This window comes from Amblyraja radiata, chromosome 22 (assembly GCF_010909765.2).
Source record: "Amblyraja radiata isolate CabotCenter1 chromosome 22, sAmbRad1.1.pri, whole genome shotgun sequence".
Classification (NCBI taxonomy): Eukaryota; Metazoa; Chordata; class Chondrichthyes; order Rajiformes; family Rajidae; genus Amblyraja; species Amblyraja radiata.
In genome coordinates, this window is record NC_045977.1 from 15,477,912 (window position 1) to 15,497,237 (window position 19,326).

The following is a 19,326-nucleotide window of genomic DNA, read 5'->3' on the forward strand; positions in this document are numbered from 1 at the left end:
GAGGTGTTCAGTTGTGTTATAGTTTACAGGTAAAGGGTGGAAAGGTCAGGGGCAGTGGGGGTTAAATAAATTGTGGTTGGGGCGGTGGGGGGGGGGGGGGGGGGGACAGGAATTGGGGGCAACAGGCCTAGGTCTGGATTGACAATAGACACAAATTGCTGGAGTAACTCAACGGGTCAGGCAGCATCTCTGGAGAAAATAGATAGGTGACGTTTTGGGTTGGGATCCTTCTTCAGATCTCTTCAGACTGCAGAAGGGTCCCGACATGAAACATCACTTATCCTTTTTCTCCAGAGATGCTGCCTGACCCGCTGAGTTACTCAGTTCAGTTTAGTTTATTGTCACGTGAACCGAGGTACAGTGAAAAGCTTTTGTTGTGTGCTATCCAGTCAGCAGAAAGACAATATATGATTACATTCGAGCCATTTACAGTGTATAGACACTTGATAAGGGAATAACGTTTAATGCAAGGTGAAGCCAGCAAAGTCCAGTCAAGGATAGTTCGAGCCTCAACAATGAGGTAGATTGTAGTTCAGGACTGCTCTCTGGTTGTGGTAGGATGATTCAGTTGCCTGATAACAACTGGGAAGAAACTGCCCCTGAATATGGAGGTGTGCGTTTTCACACATCTATACCGGTTGCCTGCTGAGAGAGAGGAGAAGGATGGCCAGGGTGCGACTCATCCTTGATTATGCTGCTGGCCTCGCCGAGGCAGTGTGTGGTATAAATGGAGTCAATAGGAGATTGTAATTTGTGTGATGGTCTGGGCTGCGTCCACAATTTGCTGCAATTTCTTGCGGTCTTGGATGGAGCTGTTCCCAAACCGTGCTGTGCTGCATCCTGGTAAAATGCTGTCTACGATGCGTCTGCAGAATTTGGTGAGTTGTAGGGGACATGCCGAACTTCCTAAGACACCTAAGGAAGTGTAAGCGTTGGCACTCCAGCACTTTGCGTCTCTCTTTGGCATAAACCAGTATCTGCAGTTCTTTGTTTCTACATTAGGTCTTGGGTCTGGATTGGTTGGATGAGCTAGTGGGACTTGAGAATATTGGCAGCAGAGACGGATTGGGGGGGAGAGAGGGAAGTTGGAGAAGGTGAACTTTAAAAACGAAATAACTAAATGATTAAAGGAGAACTACAATGATGTATGTATCAATTCCTCCAGCTGTCTGTTTTAATGCAAAATTACAGCATCTGTAGACTCCTGACCCCATTTGAACCTCCATGCCCTATCTTAAACTGTGCCCTCTAAAGAACCCTCTGCTATGAGAAATGTCTCCCTATCTACGCTCTCATAGTTTTTTACCTCAGTCAAGAGCCTTACCTCCCCTCCCCCAAGGTGTGTTTAATTATACATTTAATAGATAATAGGTGCAGGAGTAGGCCATTTGGCCCTTCGAGCCAGCACCGCCATTTAATATTATCATGGCTGATCATCCCCAATCAGCACCCCGTTCCTGCCTTCCCCCCATATCTCCTGACTGCTATTTTTAAGCCCTATCTAGCTCTCTCTTAAAAGCATCCAGAGAACATGCCTCCACCGCCCTCTGAGGCAGAGAATTCCACAGAGAATTTCGACATAAAATGGCATCGTTGAGATCCAGCACGGAAACAGGCCCTTCGGTCCAACGAGTGCGCGCCGACCAGCAATCCCCTTACACCGGGTCTATCCTACACACTAGCGGTGATTTACCTGGACGTCTGTGGAGTGTGGGAGGAAACCGGAGCACCTGGAGAAAACCCATGTGATCACAGGGAGAAGGTGCAAACTCTGTAGACACAGCACCTGTGGTCATGATTGAATCCAGGTCTTTGACATTGTAAGGCAGCGACTCTACCGCTGTGTCACTGTGGCACAGAAGTCTGAAATAAAAACAGTAAATGCTGGAAACACTCAGCAGGTCAGGCAGTATCTGCGGAAAGAGAAACACAATCAAAGGTTCAGGTCCGGGACCCTTTGTCAGAGCTCTCCCAGTCTCTTCAACTTGTAATATTAATTTAGTTTCTCTTTCTTTCTTGCTGCCTGGCTCTGCTACGGGCTGGCTAGCATTTTTCTGTTTCTATATTATACTGAGTTAATGTGTTTAGTTTCAAACTTTGTAATGGAATATGTTATTGTGCGGTCAGCAACTAGTTCTCTTTCTTTGAATCTATGTCTTTGATTAAGGAAGTATGTGGTAACAGACAGGACTAGTTATAGTTTACCTTTTATACAAAGTGCATGTATTCCTGTCAATTGAGAAACAACTATGGAATAGAGCAGTAAAATGTAGACAGGGAACTGCAAATGCTGGTGAAGAATAGAACAGATGGCATTGATGGTTTAATATGAGCCCATTGAGTTGGAAGCAGGGGTGGCATGGTGGTAGAGTTGCTGCCTTACAGCTGCAGAGACCCAGGTTCGATCCTGACCACGGGTGCTGTCTGTACGGAGTTTGTACGTTCCACGTGGGTTTTCTGATTTCTTCCCACACTCCAAAGGCGTGCAGGTTTGTAGGTCAATTGGCTTCGGTAGAGATTGTAAAATTGGCCCGAGTGTGTGGGATAGTGCTGGTGCCTAGGGATCTCTGGTCGGCATGGACTGGGTGGGCTGAAGGGCCTGTTTCTGCGTTGTATCTCTAAACTAAAATAAATAAAACTAAACAGTGGGTCATTGCTATCTGTCCACATTCACAATTCACTTTACATAACAGCTCAATGCAAAAGCGAAACATTTGCAAAAGTTACACATAAAATTGTGTAACCAACAGAAACATCTGCAGCTTAAGATTTATACACTTCTGTAATTTTGGTTGAAGTCTATTTTTGAATGGGATCAAACTGTGATGAAGCTTTATGAGGAAGTGCATTATTAAAAGGAATTTGTGCTGTAAAGTCTCTGGGGCTTTTTTAGCGCTGCTCTCAGTGGTTCCACTTAACTTATGAGTTTGATTTCCTCTAACTGGGCATCCTCACCAATTTTTGCTTTTCTTTTGCACATTCGGTGGCACGGTGGCGCAGCGGTAGAGTTCCTGCCTTACAGCACCAGAGACCCGGATTCGATCCTGACTATGGGTGCTGTCTGCCTTTGTACGTTCTCCCCTAGACCGCGTGGGTTTTCTCTGGGTTCTCCGGTTTACTCCAAATGCTGTACAATTTTGTAGGTTAATTGGCTTGGTAAACTTGTGAATTGTCCCCAGTGTATTTAGGATAGTGCGGAGATTGGTGGTCGGCACGGTCTCGGTGGGCTGAAGGGCCTGTTTCCGCACTGAATGCCTAAACTAAACGAAACAATTCCATCTGAGGGAAGAGAACTATTGTAACCTCAGAGCAAAAAAGACAGCAGATGCAAGAAATCTGAAATAAAAACATAGAAAGTGTTCTAGTTTTATTTTTGAAGGGGAGCATGGTTTGGCAAGCTTCCAAACACAACAGTATTTTCCACATCCCTGGTGGAAAGGACTATCAGCACAGCTGTACTGCGCCAGGCAGGAAGCTAAAGGTTAGAAAGTGACCTGGCCTGTGATTTTTCTCAGTGCTGGAAGCTGTCAAAGGACTCAGTGTGAAGTGATGAAGCAAGGATGTTGAAGTGACTGATCTACCAGTCTAGGGAGATGTTGCTGTTTTATTTGGCAGGAAGTCTCAGTTTCTTTTACCATAGCAGTTGACTGTTGCTCCACAGAAATTGCTCAGTTTGGAATATTTAGAGATGGGCTGCATCACTGTGGCGCAGCGGTAGAGTTGCTGCCTCACGGCGCCAGACTACCGAGTTTGATCCTGACCACAGGTGCTGTCCGTACAGAGTTTGTCCGTTCTCTCTGTGACCGAGTGGGTTTTCTCCGGGTGCTCTGATCTCCTCCCACACTCCAAAGACCAAAGTAGGTTAATTGGATTAACTAATAAAGGCACTGAAATTGACAAGCAATCTTTTCCATCGACACTTACAGTAAAGGGCCTGTCCCACTATACGAGTTTACCCAAGAGCTCTCCCGAGTTTAAAAAAAATCAAACACGTGGTAAGTACGTAGAATGTACGTAGCGGGTACATCGGAGCTCGGGACGTCGCTTAGCGGCTCGTAACGCTAACGGCAGGTACTCGGGAAACGCTGTTAGCTCGTGAAGTTTTTTCACAATCTTGAAAAATGTCCACGAGAGCCCCGAGTACCTACGAATGGCTATTACCGTAATTCTCCGAGTTCGAATCAGGGTAAACTCGGGAGAACTCTTGAATTACCTCGTACAGTGGGACAGGCCCTTAACTCTATTAAACAATGTAACTGACAGCCTTTAGTATTTTTAGCAGTAACAAAAATACATTTTTAACTGTTAAAAGGAACTTTGTATTTGAAAACAGCTCATTGTTTCACAGAATGATGGCTAGGTAGTTGGAGAGAGAATCCCTTATTTGGTTTTAGTGGACAGTCGGCAATAGCGGATCACCATACCCGCACCCTTGGTCCGTTTTAATGAGGTTTTACTGTACTTCTTGAATGAGTTGACAGTTTCTGCCTCTCCCACCCTTCCATGTGGCATAAACCTTCTGCAGAAACAAGGAACTGCAGATGCTGGTTAATATGCAAAATGACTCAGTGCTGGAGCAACTCAGCGGGTCAGGCGGCATCTCGGGAGAACATGCATAAGTGAGATTTTGGGTTGAGACCCTTCTTCTAATCCGTCTTTCCTTTATACACTCATCATTTTGTACATCTTGCTTAAGATGTCTTAAGAAACCCAGAGTCTCCTACCAAAGAGAGTGACCCAGGCTTAACCATACGCTCCTTGTAAATAAACCCTCTCTGTATTTGGGAGGAGCCTGGAGCACCTGAGGAAACCCACAAGATCACAGGGACATCATGCAAACTCCGCAGAGACAGTACCCAAGGTCTGGATCATACCCACGTTTGTTGGCACTGCGAGGCAGCAGCTCTATCAACTGCACCACGGAGGAGGCAATTATGAGTTTATCTAAAGCTCTAGATGAGATAGGGACAAAGTGCTGGAGTAACTCGGCGGGTCAGGCAGCATTTCTGGAGAAAAGAGAATAGGTGACATTGTGTTGGGACCCTTCTTCAGACTGAAAGAGGGCTGTTCTCTTTTTCTCCAGAGATGCTGCCTGACCTGCTGAAACGGTTTAGTTTAATGAATCAGCGTAAAAACAGGCCCTTTGGCCCATCGGGTTCCCGCCGACCCCCTTGCACGAGCACTATCCTACACACCAGGGACAATTTACAATCTTTACCAAAGCCAATTAACTTACAAACCTGTGCGTCTTCGGAGGGTGGGAGGAGAGCGGAGCACACGGAGAAAACCCACACCGTCACAGGGAGAACGTACAAACTCCATACAGACAGCACCGGTGGTCAGGATTGAACCCGGGTCTCTGGCGCTGTGAGGCAGCAACTCTACCGCTGTGCCACTGTGCCGCCACTGGAAGTATTCCAACACTGTCTATCTTGGTATAAACCAGCATCTGCAGTTCCTTGGTAGACAAAAGTGCTGGAGAAACTCACCGGGTGCAGCAGCATCTATGGAGCGAAGGAAATAGGCAACATTTCGGGCCGAAACCCTTCTTCAGAAACCCTTCTGCAGTTCCTTTCCACACTCTAAAGCTGTAGATAGACTGGGCCAGCTAAAGGTGCAGATTTCCTTTCTTAACTGGCCATCGGTGACCTAGTTATTTGTCTCTACAATCTGGTCATTTTTAAGTTATTATTATGACTGGCCGTTTCTGTTCAGTTTCTTGAATTATAATTCCCTCGTTGCCATGGTGAGATTCAGACGTGTCTTGATATCAATGTCTTGATAGATTACATCATGCCCATGGAATATTTTGGAGTGATGCTTTACAATGTGCAATTCAGGCCTGTGACTTCTTCAACTAGAATAACCTTATATTAACAACATGCATTCATTTAGCGGTTCAAATTCCAAACTCGGGCAACCAGGATGAGTGTTTCATTGAAAATAGCTCTCATATCTCTATCTCTGCCTTTAAAATATCGATTCACGGCCCCCACAGCCTTCTGTGGCAATGTATTCCACAGATTCACCACTCTCTGACTAAAGAAAATTCTCCTCATCTCCTTCCTAAAGGAACGTCCTTTTATTCTGTGGCTACGACCTCTGGTCCTAGACTCTCCCACTAGTGGAAACATCCTCTCCGAATACACTCTATCCAGGCCTTTCACTATTCTTCGACTTCCTAGCAAGCTGAGTGTTAACCACGTTTAATTTCCTCCAGCTATTTTACTTCCTAACAACAAGGCGAGAGACCATTCGGTCCATCGAGTCTCTGCTGTCTCTCAGTGCAGAACCACAGCACACGATGCAGTGGGTTAAAGGGGTCAGCCTCCAATTCAATAAGAATGTGAATACTTCCACCAAAAATACGAGCAAAAGGCATCAAGTGTGAATTACATACACAGCACTTTCATTTCACACTTGTCTTTGGGGGATGTCTTGCAGATCCATATTTAGAGTTGTAACTTGGAGAGGTCACACGCACCCTGATCTACCGATGTACACTTTCTACACGATTAGTTTTTATGTGCTTGTTAACATGTAGATAGCTTAGTATTGTCTATGGAGTTATTGTCCTATTGCATAAGCCTGTATCAGCAGTTTAGATACTACTTTGGCTTTGGGCTTGGTTTTCATGGTTACGCGTTTATCCTGGTGGAATAGCACAAGTACTTTTGTGTTTTAATAGTAATTTAACACACAGCACTTTCTGTTTGCGCCACTCTTTGGGGGTGTCATGCAGAACCATATTTAGAGTTTTAACATGGGGAGACCACATGCATCCTCATGAACTGCTTCTTCTTCGAGTCCGTTGCAATCTCAGATGTCGTTCTGCCAGTATCTGGCGCAGGTCACAGCTGGTCGGGTCGGTTCAGCCAGGTCCTGGGGGCTGCACTGGGGGGCGTCGTCACACTCCAGTAGGTGGGACATTGTCTGTACTGCTCCACAGCTGCATGTGTCTTCTGCCTGGTCGTTCCATGCTTTCATAAGTGCTTTGCACCTCCCCTGCTCCACTCGTAATCTGTTGAGGGTCTTCCAGGTTGGCCAGGGGAGGTCATGCCCGCTGGCGAGGCATTCAGTTGGAGTGATTCCTCTCTCCATCCAGTCGTGGGCTCGTGTGTTGAGCTGGTTCCATTCATCTTTCCAGATGTTGGTCTTTGCTGTTTCTTTGGTTGTCTGGAGAGGTGGGACTGTCTGCAAGAAACTGGCTCTGGATTTCAGTCGGGGTGGAGGTGCGAACTGAATAACACTTTAAATATTTAATAGGAATCTGAGGGATAACTCTTTCACACAAAGGGCAGTGGGTGTATGGGACAAGCGGCCAGAGGAGGTAGTTGAGGCAGGGACTATCCCAACGTTTAAGAAATAGTTAGACAGGAACATAGATCGGATCGGTGTGGAGGGATATAGACCAAACATGGGCAGGTGGGACTAGTGTAGCTGGGACATGTTGGCCGGTGTGGGCAAGGTGGGCTGAAGGGCCTGTTTCTACACTGATATGACGGTTTCCATATTGTCTCACTTTTGCTCTCAGTCTTCTGTCAACGCAATCTACCTGTCTGTCTCAGAAGCTCCATTGGTACACAAAAATGCTGGAGAAACTCAGCGGGTGCAGCAGCATCTATGGAGCGAGGGAAATAGGCAACGTTTCGGGCCGAAACCTTTCTTCAGCAGCTCCATTTCCTGCCAGTCCTTTAATCATCATTGTCGATCTCCCATCTGCTTTTACTGTATTTTACTGCAGCTGAACAACTGTGTGCGTTTATCACCAAGTGCGACCTCTGTGTAATGCAGTAGGGAAATGACGCATATTTTCCTCCATCAAGGGCGGTGCAGCAGGTAGAACTGCAGCCTCATGGCACCAGAGACCCTGGTTCGATCCCGACCTCGGGCGCTGTCCGCGCGGAAGTTGCACGTTCTTCCTGTGACTGCGTGGGTTTCCTCCAGGTGCCCCGGTTTCCTCCCACATCCCAAAGGTGCACAGTTTTGTTGGTTAGTTAGCCTCTGTAAATTGCCTTTGGAGTGAGGGAGGAAACTGGAGCACCCGGAGAAAACCCACATGGTCACAAGGAGAACATACAAACTCCTTACAGGCAGCGCCCGTAGTTGGAATCGAACCCGGGTCTCTGGTGCTGTAAAGCAGCAATTCTACTGCTGCGCCACCGTACCGGTAAGCTCTCATTCTTCTCAAGACCAGAATAGGTGCTGCCTTCAGAATCTCGCCTTGTGCAACAGACCCACCACCCCAGGAATCAATCTGGTAGCCCTTCTGCAAGGATATCCTTCCTTCCTTCCAAAGCTTTAGCTTCATCCATCCAGATTCTTCAACCAGCCACCTACATCAAGTGTAATTTAACTAGCAAATATAACCAAATAACCAGCTTGCTTTGACATGTGGGAAGAAACCAGAAAACCATGTGGGGCATAGAGAGTAGGTCATAATAAATGCTTCATGCAGATACACCCAAGGTCAGAATCAAACCAGGGGCTGCTGGACCTGTGAAACAGCCACATTAGACTTTAACTATTAACATTAGACTGTAACCATGATACATTGTAAATGGCTCGATTGTGATCATGTATGTCTTTCTGCTGACTGGATAGCACGCAACAACATTTTATCACTGTACCTCAGTAAAGGTGACAATTAACTAAACTGAACTTTGTGAAGAAGGGTCTCGACCCGAAACGTCACTCATTCCTTCTCTCCAGAGAGGCTGCCTGTCCCGCTGAGTTACTCCAGCTTTTTGCGTTTATCTTCTGAACTTTATGTATCATGTTTTAGAACACTCAGCTCCAGATCTCTGCCTTCTCCCATCATTGTGAACACTTTATTTTTAATTTTCCTGCCAAGTAGACAATTTCATATTTCTAAAATTATCTTGCATTCGCCGTATTTTTGTCCACTAACTTAGCTGATTCATATCCTTGTGCAATCTCTTACATCCAATTTGCAACTTTGCTTTTCTGTTTATCTTTGTGATGTCAGCAAACACGGCAGATTTACTCCCTTCTTCCAACACGTTATATAATTGTAAAAACTTAAGATCGCGGCATTGATCCCAATGGTACACTGCTTGTAACATTACATAGATTGATGTGTCAAGTATACAATTTTATGCCAGAACTTATTTTAGGTTAGTATAGTTCAAAGATACAATGCCGAAACAGGCCCTTCGGCCCACCGATCCATGCAGACCAGCGATCACCACGTACACCTTGTTCCCGATGTTGGGGAAGTCCAGAACAAGGGGTCACAGTTTAAGGATAAGGGAGAAGTCTTTTTGGACCGAGATGAGAACACTTTTCTTCACACAGAGAGTGGTGAATCTGTGGAGGCCAGTTCATTGGCTATATTTAAGAGGGAGTTAGATGTGGCCCTTGTGGCTAAAGGGATCAGGGGGTATGGAGAGAAGGCAGGTGCGGGATACTGAGTTGGATGATCAGCCATGATCATATTGAATGGCGGTGCAGGCTCGTAGGGCCGAATGGCCTACTCCTGCATCTATTTTCTATGTTTCTACATTAATACTATCCTACAGACTAGGGACAATTACAATTTTACCAAAGTCAATTAACCTACAAACCTGTACGTCTTTGGAGTGTGGGAGGAAACCGGAGTACCCGGAGAAAGCCCACGCGGTCTCAGGGAGAACGTACAAACATCGTACAGACAGCACCTGTGGTCAGGATCTAGCCCGGGTCTCTGCCGGTGTATGGCAGCTACTCGACTGCTGCGCCACTGTGCCTCCTTCTCTAGAGCTATCATCCAGCATGCCTCTACAGTTTGGGAGGATATCGGAGCGTAGAGAAGCAATGCAGTTACAGGGAGAACGTGCATATCCCACGCATGCACAGCGCTGGAGCCCATGATTGAACCCAGGTTGAAGAATAACCACCAGCTGTGGCATAGTGCCATTGAATGAAAGTCCAGTTACAGGGTCTATACTGTAACGCTGATGTGTTGGACACACCATCTGCCACGTTGTCATGGTGCCTTCACCATCCGTAGCTTCCTTGTGCCAATCCCACCTGAGCCACGATTACCGGCCGCTTGATCATGCTGCGCTGTGCAGAGGCGTCGGGGTGCCTAACGGCGTTCCACGTCATCAAGGCCTTGTCCCCTCTCACCATGGTTTTCATGAGGCCCAGGGCAGTCTTTCCCCGCAGCTGTTCTGTCTAACATGGAGGAAAGTCCGTGTAAGGATCGACGGTCTTCCTATTGATCAGCATGGCAATACTGTGACAGCTGTGTTTCACAGAGAGTCCCTGATGGAAACCAGAGATCATGATATAACGCATGACTCAGTCTGCATCCTCCCACGAATGCATTTCTACCCAATTTCTGTAGCTGCTAATTCTACATACAGCATGTGTTTTATTTAACCATAAGAGAGTAAAATCTGATTTGTAGACAACAGCAATAAGTTCATGAGTTAGAGGAGCAGAATTAGGCCATTTGGCCCATCAAGCCTACTGCACCATTCAATCATGGCCGATCACTTTCCCTCTCAACCCCATTTGGGTTTTTAGTTTCGTATAGAGGTATAGTGCGAAAACAGGCCCTTTGGCCCACTGAGTCCGCGCCGACCAGCGATCCACACACGCTAACACTATCCTACACGAGGGTCATTTTACAATTTTATCGAAGCCAATTAACCTACAAACCTGTACTTCTTTGGAGTGTGGGAGGAAACCGGAGCACCCAGCGAAAACCCTGCAGGTCACAGGGAGAACGTATTAACTCCATACAGACAGCACCCACAGTCAGGATCGAACCCGGGTCTCTAGCGCTGTAACTCAACAACTCTACCGCAGTGCCGTCGTGCCGTCCATTTTCCAGCCTTCTCACTATAATGCCTGGCACCCTCACTAATAATAATAATAATAATAATGGATGGGATTTATATAGCGCCTTTCTAATACTCAAGGCGCTTTACATCGCATTATTCATTCACTCCTCAGTCACACTCGGTGGTGGTAAGCTACTTCTGTAGCCACAGCTGCCCTGGGGCAGACTGACGGAAGCGTGGCTGCCAATCTGCGCCTACGGCCCCTCCGACCACCACCAATCACTCACACACATTCACACACATTCACACACAGCCAAAGGTGGGTGAAGTGTCTTGCCCAAGGACACAACGACAGTATGCACTCCAAGCGGGATTCGAACCGGCTACCTTCCGGTCGCCAGCCGAACACTTAGCCCATTGTGCCATCTGTCGTCCCAACAGCCATCTGTCGTCCCAACAAAATCAAGAGTCTATCAATCTCCTGTGGCAATTAATTATTTTGGCTTGCTACATCACCTATGTTGTCGGCAAAAGCAAAGTAATGAGCATTATTTTGTTGTATCACAGTCGTGTTTTTATATTCTTCTTCTGTAACGGGCCTGGTGACCCGAGGCCTCTCTCTGGCAAAACATCGTGCAAAGGAATCAACGCCATTTACATTTCAGTGAGCAATTCGAGGAATATCCTGGGAATTGTCGGTGGGAAACACACACGCAGCTGCAACCGCAGCAGATCTACGGGAAGAGGAGTTAGTAAAAGCCTACAGGTGTTTCCTTTCCATGACAAACGACCTCCAGCTTTCATCCTATTGAGTTCACTGTAAGTCCGCTGGTGGAAAAATGAAGGGGAATGGTTTGGGATTGTGTAAACAAGGACGGCACTGTGATAGAGTTGCTGCCTCACAGTGCAGGGGACCCGGGTTTGATCCTGACTACTGGTGCTGACTGTATTGAGTCTGTATTTGAATAAATTGACACAAAAAGCTGGAATAACTCGGCGGGCCAGGCAGCATTTCTGGAGAGAAGGAATGGGTTACGTTTCAGGTTGAGATCCTTCTTAAGGAAAGGGAAACGAGAGATATAGACGATGATGTAGAGAGATAAAGAACAATGAATGAAGATATGCAAAAAAGTTACAATGATAAAGGAAGGCTATTGTTAGCTGTGTTGTTAGATTTTATACGTTCTCCTTGTGACCGCTTGGGTTTTCTCCGGGTGCTCCGGTTTCCTCCCACACTCCAAAGACGTACAGGTTTGTAGGTTAATTGGCTTTGGTAAAATTGTGTCATTGTTGGCATCCTTCACACTGTTGTTCAGTATGTAGTTCTGGGTTGGCGTGTTATGTGTCTCGACAATTGAAAATCGTGCATTAATTCATTATCTTTGTACATTATCCCAAAATAATTTACAGCCTATGCATGATTGCAATGTAGGAAACATGCAAGGGTGGTAAGGGTCACTAATGTGTCCAGCCACTCTCCATGGGACCATACCAAAAGAAGGAGGGTATTACTGATGGATTAAGGCAGAGCCCTTTAGTCCACTGGGACCTGATCAAAATGGGGCTGATTGGGTCACATGGTTTCCATCGGAGACCAGAGCAGCTCTCATAGAAACTGGAGGAGGCTGTTCATCCCTTCTAGCCTCTTCTCCCCTCTCCCATCAGGCAAGAGGTACAGAAGTGTGAAAATGCACACCTGCAGATTGAAGGAAGATAAGACTTTATTGCCTTCCATCACAGTGATGATTGTGGGGGAGCCACTGTAGTGGATGTTTATGTAGTTGTACACGAATAAAGTTCTATCGTATCGTATCAGACATGGCATCGTGATCAGGTTGACAATATAACAAGATTTAAAAAAAATTAATCATAGACAGGATGTGGTCATGTTAAGTCAGCCACATTGATGAGCATGGTGTGACTTGGGGACTAGACTGGGCGAAGATGGTAGACGTCATTCTATGAAGAGTGTTAGTCAACCACGTTGGTTTCTCTCACATTTCAGACCACATGTGAAAAATAATCAGAAGTGCATGCAGGGTGACTTGGACACGTTGAATGAGTGGGCGGATGCATGGCAGATGCAGTTTAATGTGGATAAATGTGAGGTTATCCACTTTAGTAGCTAAAACAGGAAGGTAGATTATTATCTGAATGGTGTCAGGTTGGGACAAGGGGAATGCACTGGGGTGCTTTTGTTGCACTCCACAAGTGTCACCCCTTTAGAAAACCAAGTTTAGTTTAGTTTTTAGACAATAGACAATAGGTGCAGGAGGAGGCCATTCGGCCCTTTGAACCAGCACCGCCGTTCAATGCGATCATGGCAGATCATCCACAATCAGTAACCCGTTCCTGCCTTCTCACCATATCCCCTGACTCCGCTATCTTTAAGAGCTCTATCTAACTCTCTCTTGAAAGCATCCAGAGAATTGGCCTCCACTGCCTTCTGAGGCAGAGAATTCCACAGATTCACAACTCTCTGGGTGAAAAGGTTTTTCCTCATCTCCTTTCTAAATGGCTTACCCCTTATTCTTAAACTGTGGCCCCTGGTTCTGGACTCCCCCAACATCGGGAACGTGTTTCCTGCCTCTAGCGTGTCCAAACCCTTAATAATCTTATATGTTTCAATAAGATAACCTCTCATCCTTCTAAATTCCAGAGTATACAAGCCCAGCCGCTCCTTTCTCTCAGCATATGACAGTCCCGCCATCCCGGAAATTAACCTTGTGAACCTACGATGCACTCCCTCAATAGCAAGAATGTCCTTCCTCAAATTTGGAGACCAAACCTGCACACAATACTCCAGGTGTGGTCTCACTAGGGCCCTGTACAACTGCAGAAGGACCTCTTTGCTCCTACACTCAGCTCCTCTTGTTATGAAGGCCAACATGCCATTAGCTTTCTTCACTGCCTGCTGTACCTGCATGCTTACTTTCAGTGAGTGATGAACAAGGACCCCCAGATCCCGTTGTACTTCCCCTTTTCCCGACCTGACACCATTCAGATAATAATCTACCTTCCTGTTTTAGCTACCACAAGTGGATAACCTCACATTTATCCACATTAAACTGCATCTGCCATGCATCCGCCCACTCATTCAACATGTCCAAGTCAGCCTGCATCCTCATAGCATCCTCCTCTCAGTTCACACTGCCACCCAGCTTTGTGTCATCTGCAAATTTGCTAATGTTACTTTGAATCCCTTCATCTAAATCATTGATGTATATTGTAAATAGCTGCGGCCCCAGCACCGAGCCTTGCAGTACCCCACTAGTCACTGTCTGCCATTCTGAAAGGATCCATTAATCCCTACTTTTAATTTTAGAGATGCAGCACGGAAACAGGTCCTTCAGCCCACCGAGTCTGTGCCGACCAGCGATCACCCCATACACTAACACTAACCTACACACACTGGAGACAATTTACATTTATACCAGGCCAATTAACCTACAACCCCGTATGTCTTTGGAGTGTGGGCGGAAACCGCAGGAAACCCATGCAGGTCACGGTGAGACGGTACAAACCGCACAGACAACACCCGTAGTCAGGATCAAACCCGGATATCTGGTGGTGTAAGTCTACCACTGCTATCTGGTGGTGTAAGCCTACTACTATTCAGTTCCTCAATTTTGCAACACACTTGTTGGGGCACCACTCAACCCCCAACAAGTGTGTTGCAAAATTGAGGAACTGAATGAACTAAGTATTAGTCAAAACTAAGTTCAGTATAAAGTTCTTTTTAACAGCTAAAAATATATTTTTGTTACTGCAAGCTAAAAATAATAAAGGCTGCTTGTTACATTGTTTAATGGAGCTAAGTGTTGATGGAAGTGACTGCTTGCTGGTGGATGGAAGTGAGATCCAACCATAGCGGAATAGGTCATCTATCACTTGCCAGGCTTTGTCCTGCCCCACCTCTCCTTCAGCTTCCCCCTCCCCAACTACAATCAGTCTGAAGGAGGGTCTCGACCTGAGATGTCGCCTATCCATGTTCTCCAGAGATGATGGGCCGAGTGGCCTAATTCTGCTCCTATCACTTAGTCACTCCAGCACTTTGTGTAAACTAGATCTGCAGTTCCTCATGTCTCGCACAAGTAGATATCTTGGTTACAAATGTTTTTGTGCTATTGGCCTCCATTAGTTTAGTTTTAGATTAGATATACAGTGCAGAAACAGGCCCTTCGGCCCAACTTGCCCATGCCTACCAAGATGCACCATCTAGACTAGTTGGTCCATGTTTGGCCCATATCCCTCTAAACCTTTCCTATCCATTTACCTGTCCAAATGTTGTTTTAATGTTGTTATAGAACCTGCCCCAACGACCTCCTCTAGCGGCTCATTCCGTATATCCACTACCACCCTTTGTGTGAAAAAGATGTCCCTCAGGATCCTATGCATCTACCCTATCTATTCCCTCGTGATCTTATACACATCTGTAAGATCACCCCCAATATTATCCTGTGCTCCAAGGAATAAAGTCCTAGCATCTAATGCCCAACCTCTACTGGAGCTAATGATATTGGAGATAAGTTTTAAAATCTAGCCGGGTAAACCAAGAGGCAATGTCAGAGCACATTGACTGGGGACTTGCTGGCGGTATCTGCCAATAATGATCTGGCAGCTTCCCAATGAGTTTCCAAGTAAGCTGAACCGGGGAAAAAATCAATGGACAAGATTTGATGATGCTGCTGTATGAGCACTCTTGGCAATGATAGTTGGTTCCTCACTATTCAGCGAACAAACTCAAAGCACCTTGATTTGTCACTTGCTTGATATCGTTGTCTAGGTCATGTTGGGTCGGACAAGAGATTGTAGGGCTCACCGGTTGGCAGTACCACTAACCCACCCAAAGGCTGGTCGGACGGCGTAACCAGGAGGGAGTGAGGAACATGGGCCGGTGGGGAGGGAGAACCGGGGTGATGTCTCCAGCACCTTCAAGATCGGCTGCAGAAGGCGACCCCGGGCACAAAGATCATGGCCAGGTCTTTGAATAATGTCGCTAAAAATGGCAGCGCCCGCATGTGTAATATGTGCAAAAGGAATCTCACTGTGCGGTTACATACCTGACACATAAAGCACCATTGACAATCTGTTGACTCTTGCAGGGGAAGTAGCCCAGCTTAGTTACTGGAGATGCTTGGAGAGTGTGGATACTATTTATTCATCAATGTGAACGCTGCCCCAATTGTGTTATTTTTATGTAAGGTATTGCCCCATTAGATTAGAAAGGTTGTGGACATCTGCGATACCACACAGAATGATCTGTTCCAGAGAGAAAAAAACAGAAAATATTTGAGTCTTAAAATAAAGAGCTAAAAACATTTTAATCATTACATCTCACTTGTTCTCAGCCGACTAGGGGAATGTGCGTCCTCCATGTCCGGGAACAAATTGTCCGCATTGCGAGCCGCTATCACAGCATGTATTTGCTTTGACAATGGTCGGTGCTGTGAATGTGACAAGCTGGGGGTAGAATGGCCATGTCAGGCCGAGTGGTCACAAGGACTCCATCAAGGACACTCCCCTTACTTTAACGGGCCCCCATTTAGAGCTGGGCCGAGCAACACTGTTGACCAGACGGAAGGTGAGCCGGGCAGGATGCCAATGCTGATATTGTCCGAGCCAAGATAGACCCAAAATGCTGGAGTAAGGGCCTGTCCCACGAGCATGCGACTGCATGCGGCAAGCGCGACCTAACATGGTCGCTTGAGCCGTACGGCCTCGCGGGGCCGGTCCCACTTCGATCATTGGAGCCGTATGGAGTTGTGCGGAGCTGGTCCCGACGTCGCGCGGGGCTCCGAAAATCTGACACTGTCCAAAAATTCCGCGCGGCAACGGCCTGCCGGCCCGCAGCCGCTTTGAGGCCGTACACACCGCCTCGACGGGCGTGCGCAGCGTCTTGACGCCATACGCAGCGTCTTGACGCCGTACATTACGCTCAAACTTCCCGCGGACTTCGCTCGAACTTCACGTCAACTCGTACGGGATCACTCAACCTCCACGCTTGCCGCATGCAGTCGTATGTTCGTGGGACAGGCCCTTTACTCAGCGGGTCAGGCAGCATCTCCACAGATAAGGGATGATTAATGATTAGACTGGTATTATCTTCAGGCTGATATTATCTATCAATCTATCTACCTCCGCCTCCCTCACCCTCCTCGTCCATTCGGTTTCTAAGGCTAAATTAAAAAAGAAACTAACCTAAAAATGATTTGAAACAATGCAAGCGTATCACTGGGGCGAAATGAACTGAGATAAGAATTACTTTTTTTTTAAATGTTACTGTGTAATCTTGTGCGCTGGCTAATTCTTGTCTCCCTAACTTTATTTATGATACATTGATTCTTCAATTTGTTACTTTCACTTCTTGTATCAGTAATGTTTTCTGCTGAATTAGTGTTTTTTTTAATAAAGTCTCAGTTCTGGAGGCATCAGTTGGCGCCTCAACACTCGCAAGTCACCCCGTCATGTGACGGGAAGGAGGATTTGTCTTTTATCTGGCTTTTGTTGCAAATGTTGTTGAGGAGAGGTTGGGCAACTCGGGTATAAACTGTGATCTGCGCCCGGGGTTTGGTGTCCACATCGCGGCCACTGCAGTTACACTGGGTTTTGCCGGCGCTGAGAGTTGCGCCTGGTTCGGGCACAGGACTCGCCGCCCGCACACAGGAGGAAGGAGGTTTCTAGGTGAGTTGAGCCAGCTGATTCTCCACGCTGTAGCCTGGAACCCGAGATAGACGCTGTAAGCTTGGGCAGCGGTATGAACCTTGATTTCTCCAACTTCAAATAACCCTTGCTTTTCCCCTCTCTCTCCATCCCTCCCCCATCCTAGTTCTCCCACTAGTTTCACTGTCATCCTGATTAAATTTAAATGATTGTATGCCTCGTTGTCACCTTCCTCTCAGCTCACGAACCAATATACATTTTCCTCGATCTGCATCCCCTTTGATCTCTCGTTTACACACCTTACCCTTCCATATCCCTATCTCCCCTGATGCTCAGTCTGAAGAAGGGTCTCAACCTGAAACGTCCCATCAGGATTTCTGCTGCACATGTAATCCTCCTCCCCATGTGCAGCACTGTGTACATTCAAAAGCACAACCAACCTGCTTTTCAAAGCTTCTTCCAAGTCTTCAGCTTTTTTTATACCGGAGACCGCTCGCACCTTCCAAAATTCCGAGCGGGATTTATCCTCAGAAGACCTCAGGAAACAAGGAGGAGGAAGAGTCCGGAAGAATTTTGGGTGCTTCCAGTCTGAAGAAGGGTCGCAACCCGAAACGTCACCTATCCATTTTCTCCAGAGGTGCTGCCTGACCCGCTGAGTGACTCTAGTACTTTTTGTCTATCTTTGGTATAAACCAGCATCTGCAGTTCCTTGTTTCTACTAGGAGGAAGAGGTCGTCTGGTCCCTCAAGTCTAGTCCTCCATTCAATAAGATCGCTTCTGCAATATTTGCCTTAATCCTCAGAAGTCCAGAAGTGTATAAAGAATTGAACCTCCAGTCTACTCCAGAGAGAGGAAATTCCAAAGATTTACTGTCCTCCTCCATTTACTGTTAAATGGCCCTTCCGTATATTTTGCAGACTTTGACTCTAATTCCACTCTCTTTGGTCAGCGGAAAATACCTTATTAAGTATAACACAAAGAGCTGGAGTAACTCGGTACAGCATAGTGGCACAGCGGTGGAGTTGCTGCCTTATAGTGCAAGGGATCCAGGTTTGATCCTGAATGCGGGTGTCTGTCAGTTCGGAGTTTGTACATTCTCCCTGTGAACGCGTGGGTTTCCTCCAGGTGCTCCGGTTTCCTCCCACACTCCAAAGATGTACAAGAATGTAGGTTAATTGGCTTTGGTCAATACTGTAAATTGTCCCGAGTGTGTAGGACTGTGCTAGTGTACGTGGCGATTGCTGGTGGGCACGGACTTGGTGGGCCAAAGGGCCTGTTTCTGCCCTGTATCTCTACACTAAACTAAACGCAGTGAGTCAGGCAGCATCTGTGGAGGAAATGGATATGCGACTGGTCAAGTTGGGATTCGGGGCAATGCTAACACCATTGGTACTCATGTGTAGGAAGGGACTGCAGCAGATGTTGGTTTAAACCGAAGAGAGACACAAAAAGTTGAAGTAACTCAGCGGGACAGGCAGCATCTCTGGAGGGAAGGAATGGGTGACGTTTTGGGTCGAGACTCTTCTTCACATTGCTGCTCGGATGACAGCAAGCAAAGACTGCTTCATTTGTCAACGAGTTGCAAATGAATCCCGTGCCTCGCATTCACTTTATCACTTGTTCACCCTATCTATCCATTCACTTTGTGCCCATTGTAAGCACTTTTCCAAGTGGAACCCTTACTATGAAATTGTGATTTAACCCTGCTCCCGTTGTCATAGAATCATACAGTGTGGAACAGGTCCTTCAGCCCAACTTGCCCACATTGACCAACATGTCTCATCTACGCTAGTCCTACCTGCCTGCATTTGGCTTGTTTCCCTCTAAACCTATCCCATTCAGGTACCTGTTCTGCAGATGTTTGTGATAG

At 46.6% G+C, this 19,326-nt stretch overlaps 1 protein-coding gene and 1 long non-coding RNA gene across 3 annotated transcripts in view; both read left to right on the forward strand.

Annotated features, from left to right (window-relative positions):
• The window catches only part of LOC116985617 (septin-9-like), a 318,348-nt gene that overhangs the window by 149,748 nt on the left and 149,274 nt on the right, over nucleotides 1-19,326 (forward strand). The window lies entirely within an intron of this gene.
• On the forward strand, nucleotides 1,777-17,644 carry LOC116985620. The gene is made up of 3 exons (XR_004415314.1): nucleotides 1,777-1,788; nucleotides 2,048-2,056; nucleotides 17,538-17,644. It is a non-coding gene; the product is annotated as an uncharacterized LOC116985620 (long non-coding RNA).